The sequence below is a fragment of the Ovis canadensis genome, chromosome 26 (genome assembly GCF_042477335.2).
Source record: "Ovis canadensis isolate MfBH-ARS-UI-01 breed Bighorn chromosome 26, ARS-UI_OviCan_v2, whole genome shotgun sequence".
Classification (NCBI taxonomy): domain Eukaryota; kingdom Metazoa; phylum Chordata; class Mammalia; order Artiodactyla; family Bovidae; genus Ovis; species Ovis canadensis.
The window spans coordinates 32159198-32183329 of record NC_091270.1 but is presented as its reverse complement, the minus strand read 5'-3'; positions in this window follow the sequence as shown (position 1 = coordinate 32183329).

The window sequence follows — 24132 nt, the reverse complement described above, 5'->3', positions numbered from 1 at the left end:
CAACTATAAGTTGTTCAGCGATGTTTGAAAATTCTCATGCAATTAATTACATTAAAATTATGCTATTAGGCATAGATTACTTCTGGGTTAACTTAAAATACAAGATAACAGTAAAACTTACAGTATTAGTAATGAGAGAGTTTGATAGCTATGATTAACTTGCAGGCAGGCTAACTCAAGCTTTGCTATCAGCAGTTATTACATTATGATATAAAGCCACAGGTGGGTATCTCTGATCATCGGCTATTTCAGGAGGTGAGAAGATCCTGGGCAGGCTTCTTCCCAGCTCACAGTTGCTGGGAAATGGGTCTTATTCTGAGGTCGGATATTCAATTTATCCCCAAATGTCTGAGTTTAATCCTCTAAATCCCTCCCCCAAAGCATATGAACTATCTTCTCATTCTTTCGTCATCATGGAAGTCTTTATTTTAAGAAACTAAATTTATATCACAGAGATGATTCGATGCAGTAAAGATATGCCATATAGACATATACAGGAGAGAATTCCAAAGGTCCAGCTATATTAAGATCACAAAATTGGATAAGGGATAGAAGGATCCCCTTAAACAACTAGCTTATTCCTATCTTGACACAAGCAGGGCTTCTCAAACTTCAGCAGTTTGCTGGAAATTTTTAAAGGAAAAATTTCTCAGCATTAAGTTATACGTTCTTTTAATAAATATAAGGAAAACCATGGAATTGAAATCTGCATGAAATGTGAAGGCAATCCAGTTATTGTTCAACTTTATTTAAAACAAAAACAATCAGAAAATTAGTTTTCAATTTTCACAGACATTGAAAAGAAATTCTAGTTTCAACATAAACTTCACCTCCAAAACAGTGATAGCAACAAATAAATGTTACGAATTATTCATCCGTTTCAATACCAAGATCATTTGAGGATAAGACAAGTTTTTTTAACACTGCTATGCTTTGTCTTCAATTTGGAAAACCTCATGTAATACCATCTTTTATATTTTGGTCAACTTCTATTTTCTTGTTAGCCCATTAAGAATTAAATACTTCCAGTTGCCAATTTTAATCCCAATGGGAAATTACTTTTGCCTCTTCAACTGAAAAAAAAATTCCCCATAAACACAATGGTAGACTCATATGGCACACAGCCCCACAAAACAAAAGTTAGATGCTTTTGCTTTAGGTACCAAATCTGGTTCTAAACACAAGCCCAGAAGCACACGTAGAGATTGGATTCAGTTATAAAGTGGCCATGTGGATAACACAGACTATACTTCTGTTAATTTTTTTAGGTTATTATCAAAACCAAAAATACTATTTTAAAATGCTCATAGGGAACTCACCCATCTCAAATAACACATCCATAAAAGATCCAAAAATTCCACTTTGAGAAACACTGAATCCATTTCCTACAGACTTGCTTATTATGGATTTAGCTGTGTTCCTCCAAAATTCATACTTTGGAGTCCTAACCCCCACTACCTCAAAATGTGACCTTATTTGGAGATAGGGTCTCTAGAGAGGTCATCAAGTTGAGATCGAATTACTCAGGTGGGCCCTAGTCCAATATGCCTGATGCCCTGATTAAAACTGAAAGTTCAGACATGGAGACAGACACTCCGAGAAGGAAGATGATTCAAACAGACTCAGGGAGAAAACATTTGTCTACAAGCCAGAGAGATCTGGAGCAGATCCCGCCCTCATAGCCCAGAGAAGAAGCCAACACCTTGATTTTGGACTTTAACCCTCTAGAACCATAAGATGAAAAAAGTCTGTTGTTTAAGCCACCCAGGCTACAGTTCTTTGTTGTAACAGCCCTAATAAACTAACAAATCCATAAGCAAGCATGGAAATAAAATTCAGTTATAATGAAGTCATCAAGATTATGAAGAACATGCTGTAGTTTATTGATTTTAATGTTATTGTAAAAACAAAAATTAAAAACCACTATTTAAAAATGCTTGTGGAGAACTCACAGATCCCAAAGAATACATCTGAGAAAGATCCAAAAATCCCATGTTAAGAACCTCCGAATTAGAGGAGTGGACACCAGTTCTCCAGTTCCTACAGATCTCCTTAAATCACTCTTGGACACTCTTTAAATCAAGAGGCCGACGTTCTCAACAGGGTCATTGCCATAACTACATGAACTAAATAAAAAATGCCAGATTTTCCTGACTGCATATAGCAAGCAAGACAGATCAAAGTTATCTGGAACAAAAGGTCATGTAACAGTGTAGTTCAAGTGGCGTTTACTGACGATCACCAGAGATGTGAGCACAGTGCAGAAACACACTGAGTAATTCCTATCTGGTAAGGTCCAACACAAAGACTCTTTGAGAGGTCAATAAGATAAATCAAACACCAGTTTCTACCAGCAGAATTAAAAGGCAGCAGAGGGATAATCTATGGCAGGTAAGCTCAGCATTTGCAAGAGCATTTGCAAGCCTAGTAAACATGTCCCACCCACCAAGAGAACCTCAGATCTGTCTCAGACTGACAGTGTGGATATAACTCATTGCCAAGTACTACTCTCTCCATCTCCCCAAATTAGGTGTCATTTCTCAACAACTTCCACATACTTCTAATGTCAGGGAAATATGTCTGAAAACCCAGTTTAGTGTAAGTTAGAGGGCTTAATAACTAGAAATTGTTATTTTTAAAATAGCTGTCATTTAGGAAGTATAAACTATTACCTGCTTTTTAGGCGTTTCTGTCTTGTATCCCATTAATTTCTTGCCCTGATACTGTGAAGCCACTGTTGCTACTCCCAGTTTGTGGATGGATAAACTGAGAGGTTAAATCTTAGGGAGATTCAGTCAACCACGTCAGTTTCCACTACAGATACTAGTGGAGACGTAACTATTATGACATATACATGGTATACTATCCATTAGAGAACAGGCACCTTCTTAATTTATAAACACAGTTCTATCTTGTGCCCATTAAATTCGAACCCTTTAGATCAACCCTTCAACCATTTCCTTAGCATTTGATACATCATAGATGTAAACTACAACATCAAAACCTGATGTTCAGAACCTGTGTCCTGAACCTCCTACTTCTATCTTTATTTTTGTGGACTCATGCGTTTTCCTTCATTCACAGGAAAGGGAAAGCACTGCAGTGCCTCCAGTTTATGAAAACAACTGCCGACATATTTAGGGTCTATATTAGAAGAAAAATAACAAAAATATTTGAAAGAAACAACTTATCAGCATTTTCACAAAAGATGAAAGTGGACCTCTTAGGAAGTACATGCAGTAAGTCGGGACTATTATTTAAACAACGTCACCTGATGAAAGCAGTGATCAAGAAAAAACAGTGGAAAAGTAGCAATATGACATGTGAGGGTCATTCTGCGGCCATAACATATATCTCACATGAAACACCCAAACTACTCCTTTTCATATGATGTTCTTTGCATACAGTCTTATGCAGAGCACATGAACTTGAAAACCGACGACGTGTTCTAGGATTTTCTTTGAAACAAAATACTTTGGCTTATGAGTATTGCAGCTAAAGACTGGTGTTGAGATCTGAATTGCAGATATTTGTTCTCCCATCCTTTTTCCATAGATAAACACAAATAATTTTATCATTATTCTTCTTAAATTTAGAAGGAAAACATCAGATGAGCAATTTGGTGATATTTTGATTGAGATGTTTTGTTTGGTTAAACCCAGCTGATAGAAACTTAATACCCCATGTCCTGCAATGCATGAAATCATTTTTTGAAATAAACTTATATCTTGTCCTAGATTGCCTTACATAGATAAGGATTCTACAGGCATTTTGTAGCATTGCTATTTCTAACTCTCCTTAGGTATCTGTTCCTAAAGTCATACACCATTTAAGATAAAAGCACTGAATAATTCATTTCAAAGAGTTTCGTGTGTCTTTTTCGGGGTTAGGTATTATACAGAAAATCACTTACAAATTGCTTTTAGTCTCATTAACTATGCTATAAACTATGCAGAAATCCGAATGGCAAAATAGAGCATTGAGGCCATACTTCTGGTTTTATTTACTAGCTAAAGTCACATTTTCATTCTTATATTGAATGTATTTATTGTCTACAAACCTCTTACTAATGTGAAAATGCTATTTCACCAGCTACAATAAATCAGTTGTCATGAAATTGAATAAAGACAGTAAAGAAACACCACTGAATTTTTTTCAGCACAATGTTTTTACAACTTTGTACATTTCCCTTTAAACTCACTAATCATCAGGATCTTGGCAGTAAACACTTTCGTACTCACACATCAAGAAGAAAATACCTACAGCATTGCTTTCCTTTCTGCCTACCTCCCACATTTATTAGCCCATTACCACCCATGTCAATATGAGTCATGTCTCTCTGGACATACATTTTATAATCATTCACCTGAGAATATAATCAGCTTAGATAAGGCCAAAAGTTCTTTGGAAATATCAGCCACTACCCATTGTCAGTGGTCAAGTGAAAATATTGTGTCATAAAATTTTTTAAAAAGCATAAAATATGAAATGAATAAAACAGTAAAATATTCTATGCATTTTACAGTCATGGCTTGAGCAATAAAAATACAAAGTGGATTAAGTTGTAATACAGGAAAAAATAATCAAATACCTAAGTATAGAGTTTCCTTCTCATCAATACTATCTTACCTAATTTTTACTGGAAATATTTAGATAATAATCACACACTTAATAAATATTTAACGAGTAAAAAGATGAACAGACATCTTACATTGCTTTCCTAAGTTAAAAAATTATTTTGGCTTTTTATTTATTATTTATTTGATATTCATTTAAAAAATAATGTTCAGCTCCTATTAGTCAAGAATCTGCCTACAATATAGAAGATCTGGGTTCAATTCCTGGGTTGGGAAGATCCCCTAGAGAAGGGCATGGCACCCCACTCCAGTATTCTTGCCTAGAGAATCCCATGGACAGAGGAGCCTGGCAGGCTACAGTCCATGTGGTCGCAGAGCTGGACGCTGCTGAGTCACTAAGGAGCAGCAGCGGTCATAAATGCAGTGCTGGGCCCTACAGATGTAAGAGTGGGACCATCAGGCAGACACAGGCACAGACGTATGGGCTACACAGATGAGGAAAGAGGCAGTTACAGCATCCTGCAACAGAGCTCATCTGGAGGGAGCAGGTAGGAAGCCACGCAAGCCTGACGTGAAGTACCAGGGAACACTTTCCAGAGATATGAACCTGTAAACGTAACCTGAATGAGGAGGGTTCATGGATGGGCTAGGCAGAGAAGAGTGTTGCAGAAGAGAGGAGAGGGAGGGAAGGGAGGGAGGAACAGAAAGGAAAGGAAAGAGGAGCAGGGGGAGGGGGGGAGGAGGGAGGTGAAGGGGGAGGAGGGAGGTGAGGGGGGAGGAGGGAGGGGTGGGGGAGGAGGGACCCTCCCACCACTCTGGGACCACTTAGCTATGAAGCATTTAAACAGCCTGTGTTTTACTGCTTTGTTTTCTGGCAACTACATATTTGTATCAGTTCCATGAAGTCCTTGGAATCTACATAGGCTTGGAATGTCTTGGTATTCTCATTTATTCTTCCTTATTTGATCAAGGTTTTCTTATAATATTTATTACCTTTGCAAAGACGAAGTTTAATCTTTGAAATCCTCAAACGTTTTTCTCAAGTGTTAAAATATCTAACAGAAAACTTTTAAATTTTAGTTCCTTAATTATTTTGCTGAAACAATTATGAGATGAGATACCCCTCAAAATAAACTTGGGAAAGTTTTACCTTATGTTAGAATAATTTTTAAATTAATACTCTTTGTTTGTTTAAACTTAATATTCTTTGTTGTTAATTTTTTCTTACATAATCATTGCATAATCTGTAGAGAATTAGAAACAAACTATTTCTTAACACTGAATCAGTCTTCTAATAAAATTGATTGTATTATAGGTATTATTTAGATTTATTGTATAAGCTACATGTATGGATTTGGATACATTTTAAAGGTCTGTCTTGTTAAAATAGGGCATCCCTGGCAGCTCAGTGGTAAAGAATTAGCCTGCTAACACAGGAGATTTGAGTTCGATCCCTGGTTCATGAAGATCCTCTGGAGGATGAAATGGCCACTGGCTCCAGTGTTCTTCCCTGGAAAATCCTATGGACCGAGGAGCCTGGCAGGCTATAGTCCATGGCATTAGAAAAGAGTCAAACATGACTGAGCAACTGAACAACAACATTGTTAAAATAATTTCTAACAATGAATGGCAATACTGTCTACTATCAGTATTACTAGTTAACCTCAAAGGATACTCATGTTTCTATATATAACATTATACTGAGTTTTTTATGCTAACAGTGCCTGAATAAGTTTTACAGGAAAAAAATGCAAAACTATTTATTTTAAAAACAATAACATTACATAAAACTTGAAAAATATAGGAGAGGAATCACTCAAAAGTTGTCCATGTTACTGGAACAGCTATTGGATTTTACCTCTTCTGAGGTATTCACAAGCTGGGTGGACATGAGGTATGTGGTATACTCAGGCAAATGCATTGCCCACTGTCTTCTTCCTGCCTCTAAAACTGACACCTTAATCTCTTTTTTGAAACCCTCTCTCTGGCTTCCATCCAGGGCATGATGCCAGGACCGGCAAATTTCTACATGGCACAATTTACAAAATAAGTCTCTGAGTCCCTCACAAGCCTCTCTCTATAGGATGAGGCATCCTCACACTGCAGGCCTCTGGATTAAGGGTCCTTGGAGATCGCACACATTTTAACAGCCTCCCCTCACCAGCACCACCAGCACCACCAAAGAGAAAACAGAGAAGAGCAAAATCTGCCCCTGGGAAAATACAATCGTGAATGACTCAGTCTTGCCTCCCCTTTCCCACATCACTGCTCGACTTGCGGGATCTTAGTTCCCTTGACTGGGGATTGATCCTGCACCAGTCAATTTCAGAAAAATAAAAGACCCAGTCAAAAAGTGGGCCAAAAACTAAACAGACATTTCTCCAAAGAAGACATGCAGATGGCTAACAAACACATGAAAAGATGCTCAGCATCACTCATTATCAGAGAAATGCAAATCAAAACCACAATGAGGTACCATTTCACACCAGTCAGAATGGCTGCTATCCAAAAGTCTATAAGCAATACATGCTGGAGAGGGTGTGGAGAAAAGGGAACCCTCTTACACTGTTGGTGGGAATACAAACTAGTACAGCCACTATGGAGAACAGTGTGGAGATTCCTTAAAAAACTGGAAATAGAACTGCCATATGACCCAGTAATCCCACTGCTGGGCATACACACCGAGGAAACCAGAATTGAAAGAGATGCGTGTACCCCAATGTTCATTGCAGCACAGTTTATAATAGCCAGGACATGGAAGCAACCTAGATGTCCATCAGCAGATGAATGGATAAGAAAGCTGTGGTACATATACACACTGGAGTATTACTCAGCCATTAAAAAGAATACATTTGAATCAGTTCTAATGAGGTGGATGAAACTGGAGCCTATTATACAGAGTGAAGTAAGCCAGAGAGAAAAACACCAGTACAGAATACTAACGCATATATATGGAATTTAGAAAGATGGTAATGATAACCCTGTGTGCGAGACAGCAAAAGAGACACAGATGTATAGAACAGTCTTTTGGACTCTGCGGGAGAGGGCGAGGGTGGGATGATTTGGGAGAATGGCATTGAAACATGTATATTATCATATGCGAAACAAATCACCAGTCCAGGTTTGATGTATGATACAGGGTGCTTGGGGCTGGTGCACTGGAATGATCCAGGGATGGGATGGGATGGGGAGGGAGGTGGGAGGGGGGTTCAGGATGGGGAATACGTGTATATCCATGGTGGATTCAAGTCAATGTATGGCAAAACCAATACAATATTGTAAAGTAAATAAATTAATTAATTAAAAAAAATAAAGTACCAAAAAAAAAAGCACTATGAACCAAGTCAGCAAAAAAAGAGAAAAAACTGTATTTTTTTCTGTTGCTTTTAGTTTACCCTCAGTCCCAATGCCATCTTTTCTTTTTTATACAAGCTTCAGAAAAAAACAACCTTCAACCCACCTCCTTCTCAGCTCTGTTCCTGGTCTTTACATCTTCCAGACTCCCTTTTTGCATCCTTCTGTCCCCTAAAAATTTCCAGGACATTGAAGAGCTAAGTGAGCTTCTGCTACTTAAAAAGATTTCCAAGAAGTTCTAGATTAAAAAATGGATAAATATTCTATGAGATTATAAGCATGTCACAAAATCCAGAAACACCAAGATGTTAATATTATTTTCTCAGGTGAGAAATCAGAGGACTTCACATTTATTTGTTACATATTTCAATGTTGTCTCATTTTCAACAACAACTATCATGAAGTAAGCAATAACTTTTAAAAAAAAGTCTTCTCAAAGAGTTAAATAAATGTATCCTATATGGTGCTTTTGAACTGTGGTGTTGGAGAAGACTCTTGAGAGTCCCTTGGACTGCAAGGAGATCCAACCGGTCTAAAGGAAATCAGTCCTGAATATTCACTGGAAGGACTGATGTTGAAACTGAAACTCCAATACTTTGGCCACCTGATGCAAAGAACTGACTCACTGAAAAAACCCTGATGCTGGAAAAATTGAAGGTGGGAGGAGAAGGGGATGACAGAGGATGAGATGGCTGGATGGCATCACCGACTCAATGGACATGAGTTTGGGTAAACTCCAGGAGTTGGTGATGGACAGGGAGGCCTGGCGTGCTGCAGTCCATGGGGTCGCAAAGAGTCAGACACAACTGAGTAACTGAACTGAACTGAACTGAGCTGAACTGACTGATATGGTGTGTGATTGTAAAGATGCAGAGGATCACAAGCTTAACTGCAACATGAAGCTGAGTTGCTTCATTTCTTTAGTTAAGTAATTCACCTCTGCCTACCAACCTTACAGCCTTTAAAAATCCAAATTCTTAACTCCCACAAACTTTTCAAGGGATAATTTGTCAATACTAATAAGGAAAAAACAAAACAAAACCTTTTGTTTTTGTTTTTTAATTTTATTTATTTATTTGGCTGCTCTGGGTCTTAGTTGTAGCATGTGGGATCTAGCTCCCTAACCAGGGACCGAACCTGGGCCCCCTGCACTGGGAGCTCAGAGTCTTAGCCACTGGACCACCAGGGAAGTCCCAAAACAAAACCTTTTGAATGTAAATTTCTGTGTTTATTTAAGGAGGCAATATACTTGTATTTGAAAAGAAAATTCCTCGAAGAATACACACTAAACCCTTAAATTTGGTAAAGGTGAAGTCAAGTGGGATTGAAAAATGGAATCGTTCAGGGAACTTTTATTTTTCAAGAACTTATAAAATTTTTATAATGGGAAAAGTTCTGCTTCAGCAAAATTACAAATGTTTACAAGTCATGTCCTATCCCACTGCTCATAAATGGGAAAAACTAAGTGTCTGTTGTGCCCATTAAAGACCTCTGAACCACTATATATCAAAGAAATAAGACCATACGTCTACCCTCTGGGAGTTTACAATTTTGTTGGGAAGACAAAGCTTGAAAATAAATCAGTTTAGGGGGAAAAAACCTGAGACAGACTACTGTTAAGTTCTAAATTAACTGCAATCAGGTGCATATGGTCAAAATGCAAAAAGTGATGGTTGCCAAGTGTCTGAAAGGAAGGATCAATATTTGGGGAGCAGTTCCCTTTCACTTTTCACTTTCATGCATTGGAGAAGGAAATGGCAACCTACTCCAGTGTTCTTGCCTGGAGAATCCCAGGGACGGGGGAGCCTGGTGGGCTGCCTTCTATGGGGTCGCACAGGGTTGGACATGACTGAAGCGACTTAGCAGCAGCAGCAAGCGACATGATAACTCATGATTTACAGGTCCAAAGAAGAGAGAAGGGTGTTCTAAAGGAAGGGTTCAAAAGATTCGCCGCCTAGAAGTGGGAGACACCAGAGTGCACATGAAGGAGGGGGTCGTGGATGAAGATAGTTGGCAGGAACACAGAACATGGACCTTCAGGAATGAGTCTTAAACATATTTCTAGACAAGATCTTCCTTGCAGAAGGTTTCAGAGGGTAGCTTCATGATTCGAAAATGATAATTCCTACAGAAACTTGGTCATGATAAATAAGGCTTTATGAAGAAAATATAACAGTGATACTAACCGTGATGACAGATTTAGAAATGTTTGGCTTGAAAGAAAGGTATAAAGGCAAAGCATGAGGAGAAGCCAACGACAGAGGATCAGATGGTTGGATGGCATCTCAATGAACATGAGTTTGAGCAAATTCTGGGAGACTGTGAAGGACAGGAAAGCCTGGCGTGCTGCAGTCCCTAGGGTCACAAAGAGTCGAACACAGCTGAGCAACTGAACAACAGAAATTTGAGGAGGGGAGAGAGCATGATATACCTTTTGGGTTGGAAGCATGGTGAAGAGAAAGTGCCCTAGACTAAGATTCCAGACTCCTTCTGCCAGCTCCGACCTGTCTCCATGACTACACACTTGACCATGTTGATGCATAGTGTAACATCTAGAAAGTGCCATATTTAAGAACACAATTTTTAGGCTCCACTCCATCCCTGGATCATATGAATTTGTTTATGGGTTTTCCATGAAAAAATATGTAGGTATATTCTGTACAGCTTTGACGAAATTATTCATATATTTGCTGCTACTGCTGCTGCTAAGTCACTTCAGTCGTGTTCAACTCTGTGCGACCCCAGAGATGGCAGCCCACCAGGCTCCCCCGTCCCTGGGATTCTCCAGGCAAGAACACTGGAGTGGGTTGCCATTTCCTTCTCCAATGCATGAAAGTGAAAAGTGAAAGTGAAGTCACTCAGTCATGTCCGACTCTTCATGATCCCGTGGACTGCAGCCCACCAGGTTCCTCCATCCATGGGATTTTCCAAGCAAGAGTACTGGAGTGGGGTGCCATTGCCTTCTCCGATTCATATATTTAGGTGACCAAAATCTAGAAAGACATTTTCACATCATGTGAGTATATTAGGATTCTTGACTGTAAACAATACCAAATAACTCTGGTACTGTACATGGCAAAAGTGATGTATTTAAAAGGATAGCTTACAGAATCCACGGAAAGACCAGAGAGCCAAGCTTGTGTGGGGAAATGGGAAAAAGACCTGGAAAAAAGTCCCTGTCACAGGCAGAATTCACTGCCACTGGACTTGGACAAAGACCATACTAGAAATGTGCAAACAGCAGCCACAAATAGTCTCTGACTTTGAACTTGGCTATAGTCCTTCGAGAGTCCCAGGCCCAGTGGTGATATCTGATTGGCTCAGCTTATGTCACGTGTTCATGCTGTAGAGGATTTAACAAGAGAGAAACATCCCATCTCATCTCAAGAGTAGGAGTCAAAATCTTTCTTCTCATCTGTTGAGGAATTATTTCCAAATAGTATGGATGTATTCAGTTCAGTTCAGTCACTCAGTTGTGTCCAACTCTCTGCGACCCCATGAACTGCAGCACGCCAAGGCTCCCTGTCCATCACCATCTCCCGGAGTTCACTCAAACTCATGTCCATCCTGTTCAAAACAGCGAAAGTTCATCCTAATAAAATCTGTCCAAACATAAATAGATTGCTTTGGGAGGTTCTAGGTGAATAGCAGTCACCCAAAGATATGCAAATGCCCTACATCCCAGAACATGTATGTGCGTGTATGCTAAGTCGCTTCAGTCATGTCCAACTCTTTGCGACCCCATGGATTGTAGCCTGCCAGGCTTCTCTGCCCATGGGATTCTCCAGGCAAGAACACCGGAGTGGGTTGCCATTTCCTTCTCCAAGAACATGTGCAAGTTAGCTTATTTGGAAAAGGGTCTTTGAAGATGTTAAGTTAAAGATCTTGAAATGAGGTGTTCTTTCTGGATTATCTGCTCGATCCCTGAATGTAATGACAAGTGTTCTTTCAGGAGACACACAAAGGAAAAGACAATGTGAGAACAGAGGCAGAGACTAGAAACTAACAGCCACCAGAAGCTACAAGAGGCAATAAATGCATTTTCCCCAAAATCTCTATAAAGAGTGCAACCTGGCTGAACACCTTCACCAGCCTCCAAAAACACAAATTGATACATTACAATTTTTTTAAGCCATTCAGTTCAGTTCAGTTCAGTCACTCAGTCGTGTCCGACTCTTTGCAACCCCATGAACTGCAGCACACCAGGCCTCCCTGCCCATCACCAACTCCTAGAGCCTACCCAAACTCATGTCCATTGAGTTGGTGATGCCATCCAACCATCTCATGATGTCATCCCCTTCTCCTGCCCTCAATCTTTCCCAGAATCAGGGTCTTTTCAAATGAGTCAGCTCTTTGCATCAGGTGGCCAAAGTATTGGAGTTTCAGCTTCAACATCAGTCCTTCCCAATGAATATTCAGGACTGATCTCCTTTAGAATGGACTGGTTGGATCTCCTTGCAGTCCAAGGGACTCTCAAGAGTCTTCTCCAACACCACAGTTCAAAAGCATCAATTCTTCAGCACTCAGCTTTCTTTATAGTCCAGCTCTCATATCCATACATGACTACTGGAAAAACCATAGGCTTGACTAGACAGACCTTTGTTGACAAAGTAATGTCTCTGCTTTTTAACATGCTGTCTAGGTTGGTCATAACTTTCCTTCCAAAGAGTAAGCGTCTTTTAATTTCCTGGCTGCAATCACCATCTGCAGTCATTTGGGACCCAAAAAAATAAAGTCAGCCACTTTTTCCACTGATTCCCCATCTATTTCCCATGAAGTGATGGGACCAGATGCCACAATCTTAGTTTTCTGAATGTTGAGCTTTAAGCCAACTTTTTCACTCTCCTCTTTCACTTTCATCAAGAGGTTCTTTTGTTCTTCACTTTCTGCCATAAGGGTGGTGTCACCTGCATATCTGAGGTTATTGATATTTCTCCCAGCAATCTTGATTTCAGCTTGTGCTTCATCCAGCTCAGTGTTTTTCATGATGCATTCTGCATATAAGTTAAATAAGCAGGTGACAATATACAGCCTTGACGTACTCCTTTTCCTATTTGGAACCAGTCTGTTGCTCCATGTCCAGTTCTAACTGTTGCTTCCTGACCTGCATATAGGTTTCTCAAGAGGCAGGTCAGGTGGTCTGGTATTCCCATCTCTTTCAGAATTTTTCAGTTTATTGCATTTGTGTAATTTGTTATTAGCTCTAGGAAACTAGACAGAGGCAGTGAACCACCCCCTCCCAAATTGCTATAAGTGTTTAACAGGTCAAGTTCTGTTTCTGAGATCAGTATTTTGTAGGCAATTCTTGCTCAAAGTAGGAAGCTGCATTTGCTGATATCTCAGAGTTCTTTTCAGCTCTAGGGTTCTGCTCTTCTGCAATTAGGCTTAATGACCAGAATATTAATATTTGGCTATTAGTAGAATTTTGGAGATTTTATCTCTGAAGTTGTTTATGTACAAATTTTGATCTATTACATCCACCCTCTCTTGTTTTTCCTTTTATCTCTTTTTTTATACAAAAGGTTGAATCAACTAACATGAAAAAATTAACTGTTCAGATTATGCAGCTGTCATTTTTCATGCTCATTGGGAATATTTGCTGGAAAAAATAAATGGAGTTGGGCTGCTACATTTGTTATCAAATCACTGGAAATTCCCTTATTACACTTTGAATCATCCCGAGACACACTTATTTTTAGCTGCTTTCTTGATGTTGTCATAAATCAGGATTCATCTCCACTTCCTTGTGACTCATGTTTCATCGGCATAAATAAATGTTGAGAAGTAGTGAGTACAAATTTCTCTTGTGTTTTAACAGAGGAACTTAAGCAAGTGACAAGTTATTCTGCACATCTGGAAGCTAAAGTCCATTGTACTAAATCTGACCTGATTTTATGTTCTTCCATTCTTTTTCTAAACATGCAAAGTTATAATTGCATAGAATTCTTTGGAGGATTTTCTGGGTATTTTTAATGACTCTAACTTTTTATATCTCTATTTAGGATCATATCTGATGATATTTCATGGACGTACTCTATTTGTAGCTGAGCATTACGTATTTACACACGTCATGGAACATTTGCTTGCAGGTGCTGTTTGTTGTTGTTTAGTCGCTAAGTCCTGTCTGACTCTTTTGCAACCCCATGAACTGTAGCCCACCAGGCTCCTCTGTCTGTGAGATTTCTCAGGCAAGAATATTGGAGGAGGTTGCCATTTCCTCCCCATTTCCCCAGAGAATCCAGGGAAACTTCCCAATCCAGGGATCAAACCTGCATCTCCTATATTGGCAGGCAGACTCCCTAACGCTTGCAGATGTAAGCTCATTTAAGTTTTACAAGTATTGGATTTTATTTGTAAAATGGGCTTCCCTGGTGGCTTAGACAGTAAAGAATCTGCCTGCAATGCAGGAGACCCAGGTTCGATCCCTGGGTCAGGAAGATTCCCTGGAGAAGGCAATGGCAACCCACTCCAGTATTCTTGCCTGGAGAATTCCACAGACAGGGAAGCCTGGTGGGTTACAGTCAATGGGGTCACAAACAGTTGGACACGACTGATAATATCCTTCTCTCTCTGACCTTTTCAAAGAGCTCACAGTACAGAGGGAGCAACAGAGATATATACAAAAAAGCATAACACGGAAAGTGCTGTAGTGAAGTTATTAACATGTTAAATGGGAGAACAGGGAAGAGAGAGGCTCATTACATGTTGAGAGATAAGGGAAGTCCTCTGGGAAGACGCTAGAGTGGCAAAAGTCTATGCCGTGGGCAGGACTTCCAAACAAACCATGTCGTGGGAAAGTGAGTTTTCTAAATCAGAAGTAGAAGAAGCAAAGAAAGACCCAGCCAAGAGAGTGTGTTGAGACAAGCTCTGATGATATCAGGACAAGGAGGTGATAGGTAATGGGGCTATCAGAGGCTGGATCCAGACTTCAGTTTTATTAACCAAATAAAGAAGAGTCATTGAAGGCTGTTAAGTACAGAAAAGCTTTGCTCTCTAGAAAGCTCAGATGACGTGGATGTTAAATTTGGAGGGAAAAATGTTGAACCCAAGTCATTCTTCTTTCCATGCAACAAATTTGGAAATGTTATTCTGGCATGGTGATGGTGAAGGAGAAATTTTGAGAGTCAGCACGAGGAGAGCCAAGGGGCTTTTATCAAACCTGAAAGGTGGGGAAGAGGAACAGCAGGTAAGGTCAACAGATGTCACTTCACAGTCTTGACTGCTTCATAATTTCAGACATAATCATTCCAAGAAACTGAAGAGCTGCCTATTGTGATGCTGAAATAATGAGGGAAAGGCCAGTGATACACCCTCAAATGCATCACACAACTTGAAATGCCATTTGAATTCAATCCAAGTTGTTCAAAACCAAACTCCTACAAATCAAATGACAGCTTTGCCGCCTTTGCTGTGGTTGGTAAGCAGGATAAGCAAACTTTCAACCATCTGTTGTTTTCCTAGATCGCTAGAGCAAAATCTAGAACTTCCCTGCTCTGAAATCACATGTTGGTTTGTTACTCTTTAGCCCAAAGTAAAGACATTTTGCCTTCCTGGTTGGCACAGTTGTTAAAGAATTCAACCGCAACGCAGGAGGTGCCTGAGAAGCAAGTTCGATCCCTGAGTTGGGAAGATCCCCTGGAGGGGGAAGTAGCAACCCACTCCAGTATTCTTGTCTGGAAAATTTCATGGACAGAGGAGCCTGGTGGGCTTCGGTCCATGGAGCTCCAAGGAGTCAGAGATGACTGACCACACACAGATGCACGGTAAATAAAGATTTTTATACTGTGTATCTACAAGCGCGCACGTGTGTGTGTGAATGTACTGCGGGTGGAGAGAAGTGTTCAGTGTGAAGTATGCGTTCTGCTTTTTCCAGTAATGACATAAAATGCAGCTGTGTCTTTCAGCCTAGCCCAGCCCACACTCCCTATTCACCCTAGAGCTGTCTTTTATTTGTGGCACTTGACCAAGCCAGTCCTGAGTGCCTTTTATCACAGGCTGAAAGCAGTCTGACCGCTTGGCTTTCCTGTGTCTATTTCCCTTCTGCCTTCTCCTTTGACAAGGGTGTGTTTTTCCCAGCATACTTCTCTGCAGTTATGTACCTCCTGTTTCCAGAGAGAGACGGAGGCTGCCTATAGTCCGTAATCATATTTACCGCTCCCACCGTTGGGTTCAGAAATGTTTGAATGAGGTTTGGGGTTTGGTTTAATTTTTCTCTTGTAGCCAGAACGTTTGTGATTCAGTATTTTTCCTTACTTGTGACAGCATTTGAAAGAGGAGAGAGAAGTATGGCTGGCACACTTGGAAAGTTCTAGGCCTGCTGCTTGCCAAAAAGAAAATCCAAGCCCAAGATGCTTCCTCTGGGAGCGAGACTACACTGCGGGTAAATTATGCCCATAATGCAAAGTGCCTGTTTCTTTCCCACAAGGAATGTGTGCCTTCCAGAACAGTAATGCCACATCCATGCTGAGCTATGTCAGCTCTCCGAATCATCGTTTATATTTTCTGTCACCTGGTGGCAAACAGTGATTTGCAGCCTAGAGGTTACTTACTTGGCAGGGAGGACCACTCAGCCAATTCTCAAACTGCATTTGGACAAACAGAGCTGCAGATTCCTTTAAAGGTGGATTTACCCCTTCTTTGAAGGCCTCCCTAGACTCAAAGGTATAATGGAAAATAAGAATTATTTCAGATCCTTCTCTAGCCCCTGCTCTCATAAGACAGGGTCCTACCTTGAAGAAATTTGGGATTCCCTGGTGGCTCAGTCATAAAGAATCGACCTGCCAATGCAGGAGAACGGGGTTCGATCCCTGGGTCGGGGAGATCCCCTGCAGGAGGGCATGGCAACCCACTCCATCTTGCCTGGAGAATCCCGTGGACAGAGGAGCCTGGCGGGCTACAGTCCGTAGGGTCACAAAGAGTCAGACACGACTGAGCAACTTTCACTCACTCACTCACTTGGAGAAATAATTCTCTGAAGCTTTCACCAGTTGGTCAGTGTCCTGGAAACCTTTTGGAAATAGAGTAAGGGTAGGAGACGCCGGACAGTTTTCTCAGCAGAATGATGCTGTGGGCAGTTTTAGAGCTGCTTGGTCTTAAGTGTCAGGCTAAGGAACCCTCCAGAGTCTTCAGGGTGGAAGATGTGTTTTTGAGAGCAGATCAGGAAAGAAGCACAAGCAGCAGGAAAAGGGCTCTACCAGTAGCAGGAGAGAGAAGTCCTGGGTGCACTCCGTCATTAACTAGCCCCAGGACTCAGGTTCAGGTCCAGCCCCATCTAAAAACAAGAAGGAGACACCCAAAAGGATAATCTGGAATAATCCTTTGTGGTGATCTATGTGAACTTCTAGATTCCTTTTTCTCCGCCCTCACACCCACACAGCCATCTCTCTTCACATATTCATAAAAGAGCTGTAAAGTCAAAAAGGGCTCCCTTTGAAAACAGAACATCCATTTAAAAAGCCAAACGGGGAACTATGTCTTGAATAAACACTGAGAGTCTGTCTTTTGTCAAGCACTTGACTAGGCATTAGGAATACAAAATCAAGTAATAAATAGCCTTGACTCTGAAGATGCATATGTTTTAGTAGAAGAAACTGCAAGATTCCAGCCACAGGATAAGTGTCTTCAGAGGGTACTATGGAAGCATTTAGGAGACACTTCTAAATTAGATGAGGGGTTTCCCTGGTGGTCCAGTGGTTAAGAATTAGGCTAGCAATGCAGGGACCCCAGCCTGGTGCAGGAAGATCCCACATGTCACAAGCAACTAAGCCCCGAAGCCACAGCTAACTGAAGCCAGCATGCCGTAGAACCTGCGCTCTGCAGCGAGAGGAGCCACTGCAATGAGAAGCCCCCACACTGCAACTAGAGAGTGGCCCCTGCACTCTGCAACTAGAGAAAGCCCAGGGCAGCAACAGAGGCTCAATGCAGCCAGTAAATAAATCAATAATAAAATGAGAAAAAAAATAAATTAGATGAGCACGCAAAGGAGAGCGTCTCAGAAGAAGTTACGCCCTTACTTTTGAAGGATGTGTAGAAATTAGACACGAAGAGAAAAGAATGAATGTGGTTTTAAAGAAAAGAAACAACACGAGCCATTTTTCCATACTAAATAGACGCGAGAAAACTAGAACAAATAAAGTTAGGGAAAGAAGCCAGACACTTCTGAAAGACGCATGAAAGCTTTGAGTCCTAAGCTAAGGAATCTGAACTTTATTCATTAAGCTATGGAGAGATGTGGAAGGATTCCTGAATGAGTTAATGACATGATTGGACAAGTATTTTATAGCAACTGTTCTGACAGCATTCTGAATAATAGTTTTAAAGAGAGGCAAGAATTTTAATTAGGTGGTTAATGCAATAATTCAGGTAAAAAGGTGAAATCCTAACCTAAAGGGATGATGCTAGGGTAGAAATAAAGCAGCTAAATGAAAACGTCTGTAAAGGTAGAATTCAAACGATTCTATGACTCATTAAGAGGTGAAGGAGAGAGACAAGAAGGGGATGTCACACAGGTGTCTGGCTTTATCAATGGCTGAGTAGTGATGGTACTCATGGAGATAAGAAACTAAAAGTAACCAATTTTCTGAAAAATCTATTTAAAAATGTGAGATTTGAGGCTTCTGTAAGACATATAGTCTCAAGACAATTGGACATAGAGATATGGAGCTTTTCAGAAAATCAGAATTTGCAATTCCATATGAATATGGATGACATACTCAGAAAAAAGTTGGGAAAAAGACACATCCTAAATTTAATGAGAGTTATCTCTGGTACAGATTTAAAGATGGAGTTTCCTTTCTATAGACATACATTTTATCTTTCAAATTTACATAGTGACTGTATCTTTCAAATTTATGTAGTGACTATGCATCACTTTTATTGTGGATAAACTTCCTTTTAACGCTAAAATAAAAACTAGCAAGAAAAAGAGAAATGTCACTGTGGTCTAGAGCACCATCGAGCAATAGAAGCAAAGCTGAGGAACATGTCTTCTGGTTTGACTCTATGGAAATCATTTGGGAATTTTACTGGAAGTCCCTTTCCATGGATAGAGTTGTAAATGGGCTCAGAGGAAGTAGAGATAGCAAGCACAGGCGATGCTTTCGAAAAGTCTGACTGCAAAAGGAAGCAGAAATATGAGCGGCAGCCTGAAAAAGAGGTGACTGAGCACAAGATACTAGTTCAAAGGAACATCTACAGTTGGAATTATCTCAGTGTGTTTCAAGGCAACAGGAAAAAGCCAATACGGAAGCAAAAGTACAAAGCAGAGAAGGGATAACTACTGCAGCAGCACCTCTAAAGAGACAGGAGGACATTGAATCTGAACGTCAAGTCAAGGAATAAGAGAGAAGGAGGAAACTATGGGTAGAGAAACAAAGAGACAAAAATTAAACACATGTGTTAGCCTCACCTCTTTCCCAAATCTCATGTAGATAACAGTCAAGCTATTAATATACGAAAGTACAAAAATCCAAAAGGAATGGAAACATCAGTGATATAATTTCAAAAGTTGAAAAGCAGATGGATGCATGGTAGCTGATTTAGCAGATCTGAGAAAGTTAGCAGTGGAAAAAAGCTAACGAGCAACCCGATGCACATCTCCCCATCTGCAGGAGACTCCGGGATGGGGGGACATCTCTCGCAGAATGCTGGCAGCATGGGTTACCCCACTAGGCAAGAGTTAGGAAGGGCCTTTGCAGGGGAGTCTGTGCCCCCTACCAGGAAAAAAAGCCAAGATACTGACATTGGAGATTCTGCAAGAAAATAGCCAGCCAACCCACTCTACTCTACCATGAAGCTCATCATGAAATCCCACCAACAGCACAGAGTTACCCAGAAAAGACTACTGTGAAACAGTCTTGAAGTTTAAAATATATTAATAAAAATGAAAGCCCAATGGAAAAGTTGCAAGTTAAGGTGAAGAAATCTAGAAATCAGAAAAAAAATCTAGAAAAATCAAGAAAATAGGGAATAAAAGTAAAAAAGAAAGAAAGAAAATTAGAAAACTATTCAAGCAAGCCAACATCTGTCTAGTTAAGAGTTCCAGAATGAGAGAATAGGAAAAGAAAATGGAATTTTAAAAAATCACCAAATAAGAGAAGAGAATTTCCCCAGGGCTGAAGGATATGAGTTTCCAGGTCAGAAAAATCCACCAAGTGCCAAATTCAATGAATGGAAACAGAACCACACCAGTAAATTTTGCTGGTAAATTAAAAGATGTGGTGGAGGGGAGGGGGTGGAGGGCAGGAAGGAGCAATCTTTTTTTTTTTTTTCTTTCCCTACAGAGCAAAGGAAAAACAGGTTGCATATGAAAGATTAGGGATTTAAATGATTTTGGACTTCTCAACAGCAATGTTGGAAACAAAACGATGTGGAAAATGGGTTCAAAATTCTGAGGAAAAATCATTTGCAGCCAAGAATGCTAAACCTGGCCAGGCAATCAAGTAAGTGAGAGAATAACATTTTCAGACACGCGAGATCTCTTAAAAGGGACAGCTGCAGGGCAGGCACGGTCATCAGCAAGCCAGCCTGCAGCAGGTCAGAGGCCCCAAGATAGTCGGTTCCAAGAAGAGGAAATTAACATTAAGGGTTGCAAGGATCGAGAGGAGATTTACACAACTGGGAAGAGGATAAGGGAAAACCAAGCAGATTATTATTAATCCAAGAAACACATAGACACACAAAATGTGTGTTTTAACTGCCTCCTCTTCATGTCTTTGGTGAGGGGGGAATTCCCAGCCTAGGGCTATCGGCTTGCTGAACGCACAGCACCTAACACTGGGCAGATGGGATCTCAGCAGTTTATTAATAACAAACACAACCTCGGGAGGAGGACACCACAGCAGGACCACACAGAGGTTGCTCTCAGGAACAGAGGGAACCAGCAGGGCCTTGGGGAGGCAGGCTTTGTAGCATCAAGGGGTTGAGGTGACCCCTGTGTCCTGCGCAAGGATGGGGCTGGCTTGTGTGCGTAATGCCACGTGCTAGCAGGGGACAGAAATTCATTACTCAGAGACAGGCAGGAAGGCCTGTCCAAGGTCCCCTTGGAAAGGAGGGCCACTTGGCTGGGGGATACAATCCATGGGAGCAGTTGGGAGAGAAAATTTGGTAGGGAGGTTAATGAGGGTCTCCTGGTTTCTCCAAGTATCAAGGACGCACATCACACTGGGTCTTAATTTTAGGCCTTACTACACAGTGTCCAGGAAAGAAAAAGTAATTATAGCACACATATGGCTTGGCTGTGAATAGCATCTACATTTTATAATAAATAAATGCAACCTATAGGAAATGGGGAAAGAAAATGTGGTGCATGCATTGAGAAGGAGGTCTTGCTGCGTAACCTAGCTAATCCTCACCCTGCATGTTAGGAAGTCAACAGAAAGTAGATTAAATGGACAGATAAGTAAATAGCAACATACACACCATATTTAGAAATATGACTGTACGGACCCAGAGTCTGCTAAAACGGTTGCTTCTTGAAAAGAGAAATGGATACGAAGTCAGGGACTGCTGTTTTTTTTTTTCAAATCTATTTGTCTCTTTGAATTATGTGCATGAATAACTCTGAAAAAATGTTAAAGCTAATTTTTTAAAAACTAATGAAGATAAGTTTGTTGTTGACAGGAAAGAAACCTGAAGAATTTACTGATGCTGAAATGTTGGCTCTAGAGATAACGCATGGAGGTTTGGAGCATGGCTGTCATTTCCCTGCTGGGACCTCTCAGGTGGATTACCCAACCTCTCTTAACCTCTGGTGCCTCTGCTCTAAAATGGAGCAATAATAACCATAGCCAGCTTATGAAGCGCTGGTGAAGATTAGCTGAGGTGATGCAAATCAAGGACTTAGCACGGTGCCTGGCATATAGTAAGCACTCAACTGATGACATTTTCTCAGAAGAGTAAAAAGTAGTCATTTGCTGAAAGGGATGGGTGAGATGGTGAGGCTGGGAGTTTCACGAATGAGATGAAAACTGTGAAGAGTCGCTGAGGGAATGGGACTAAAACTGAAAACAACTGCTGTGGGAAAGTGAGGGCCCAGCTGAGGTGAGACTGAGAATGTGCGGCGGCTGGGGACGCACCACTGTCGTCTCAGGCGGCAGTGCCAGGGTAGGCGCAGAGAGATCAAGGGCTTGGGTGGAGTGGAGTCCGGAGCTTTGCTGAGCAAAGAGGGCAAGAGACTCAAAAAAATAGTGGCAAGAGAGTGATTGAAATGATGGACGGCAGAGTGTAGGCTGGAAATGAAACCTGGCAAAAGTAGAAGCTACCTGATTGACGACGCCTGGAGGATTTCCTGCAGCCAAAGAGGATGATGGGGAGTAAAAAGCTGGTGTGAGCGAGACGGAAAGGCAGTCTCCTACAAAATCAGAAGGGAGGTCAGGGCGGTTTTCCTTTTCATAGCTCCATGGTATGGAAAATAACACAAGACACAGGGAAAAAAAAGTTTATCTTATTCTATCCTCGCAATAACCTTTGGACAAAGGAGATACCTGATATCTATTGACTGCTAAACAGGTATCTGGATTGTGTAGGCCTGTTACATAATAATTTTGTCTTTCACAACAGTCTTAGGAGGTAAATAGTAATATTGCCATTTTATAAGTGAGTAAACTATAGTTTAGAAAAATTGAATAATTCGTTCCAAAGTCAATATAACCTTCACAGCACCCAGCTGTGAAGACAGGCTATTAGTAAGACAACTAGCTGTGGGAATCAGGGGAAAATGTTTCTTTTTCCTCAAAATGACCAGGTTGGGCAAGAAATTCTTTAATACACCTCCAGAAATAAGACTCTAAATAACTAATGCTGTGAACATCATTTTTCTGATTCATCTAGTGGAGGTAACAAAATTGACCTTTACCCACCTCAGAGAGTGGTTAGGAAGATCAAATGAGACCATGGACGTGAAATGATTTATATATTAAGACGTACTATATGATTGACAGTTTAAAATATTGAGAAATACAGGGGGAGCAAAGTCATGAAGAAGAAAAATAGGGAGACAGATTCAAATAATATCCAGTGAACAGTGACCCTCCCACTTATGAGCCCAAGACCTTGGTATGATTTTCTCATGTCCCTGTCCCTCAATTTTCTTATCTAGAAAACAGGGATTAAAAATTGGACTACTGCATAGAGTTGTAAGAAGTACATGCATTGATTTATAAAAAGCATTTTTGAGAAATCCCTAGCACCACAAAAGTGATAAAATATTAACTCATCATCATTATTACTACTACTATTTTCCAGATGTGGCATTTTTTTTATAACAATATATACTATACGTGTGTGTGTGTGCGCGCGTGCTCAATTGCTCAGTCATGTCTGACTCTACAACCCTATGGACTGTAGTCTGCTAGGCTCCTCTGTCCATGGGATTTCCCAAGCAAGAATACTGGAGTGGGTTCCCATTTCCTCCTCCAGGGGATCTTTCTGACCCAGGGATCAAAAATCTCCTACGTTGCAAGTGGATTCTTTACCGTCTGAGCCACCAGAAAAGCCCCATATTATACATACAATATATACATACAATGTATTTATAATATATACTAAGAAATATAAATATGTATTATTTACATATATTAGGCAAAATGCCACTCCTGAAAAATATATAATACACATAAATTATACAACATATAATTTATATAATACCAAAAAATTATATATTAACATTTCTTTATATATATAGTATATATAAAAAAGAGAGAAACTCCTCAAGGATCAGGAAAAAATTCAAAGGGGAAGAATCAAGAGTCTGAAATGGGAATAAAGACTGAGATTAGAAAAATAATATGCAAAATAAAGACACTTGGTTGGCTGCCAGCCAGACTAACAAGTAGAAATAATGGGCAGTGCCCTGTACGTGTGATCCGTGCCACTCTGTGGAGTCTGTCTGCTCCACTGCCTGCAGTACATCAGTCCTCCAGAGATACTACTGTGTTCATTCATCCTGGGCACAAAACCGTGTGCTACACCAGCATTTTGTTATGTGCTGAAGAATAAGAGATAAATAAGCCCAGTCCTTGCCCTTAGGCACTTACGAGTGAAAAAAGTCACCTATTTCGGCAAATTGTTCCAGTACAACGTGGAAGCCATAATTTTTTACAAGGAAGAGAGAAATAATTGCAAAAATTTAATGAACACTTACTATGGGCCAGGTACTATTCAGGTGCTATATGTATATTATCTTATTTAATCTTCCCAGGAA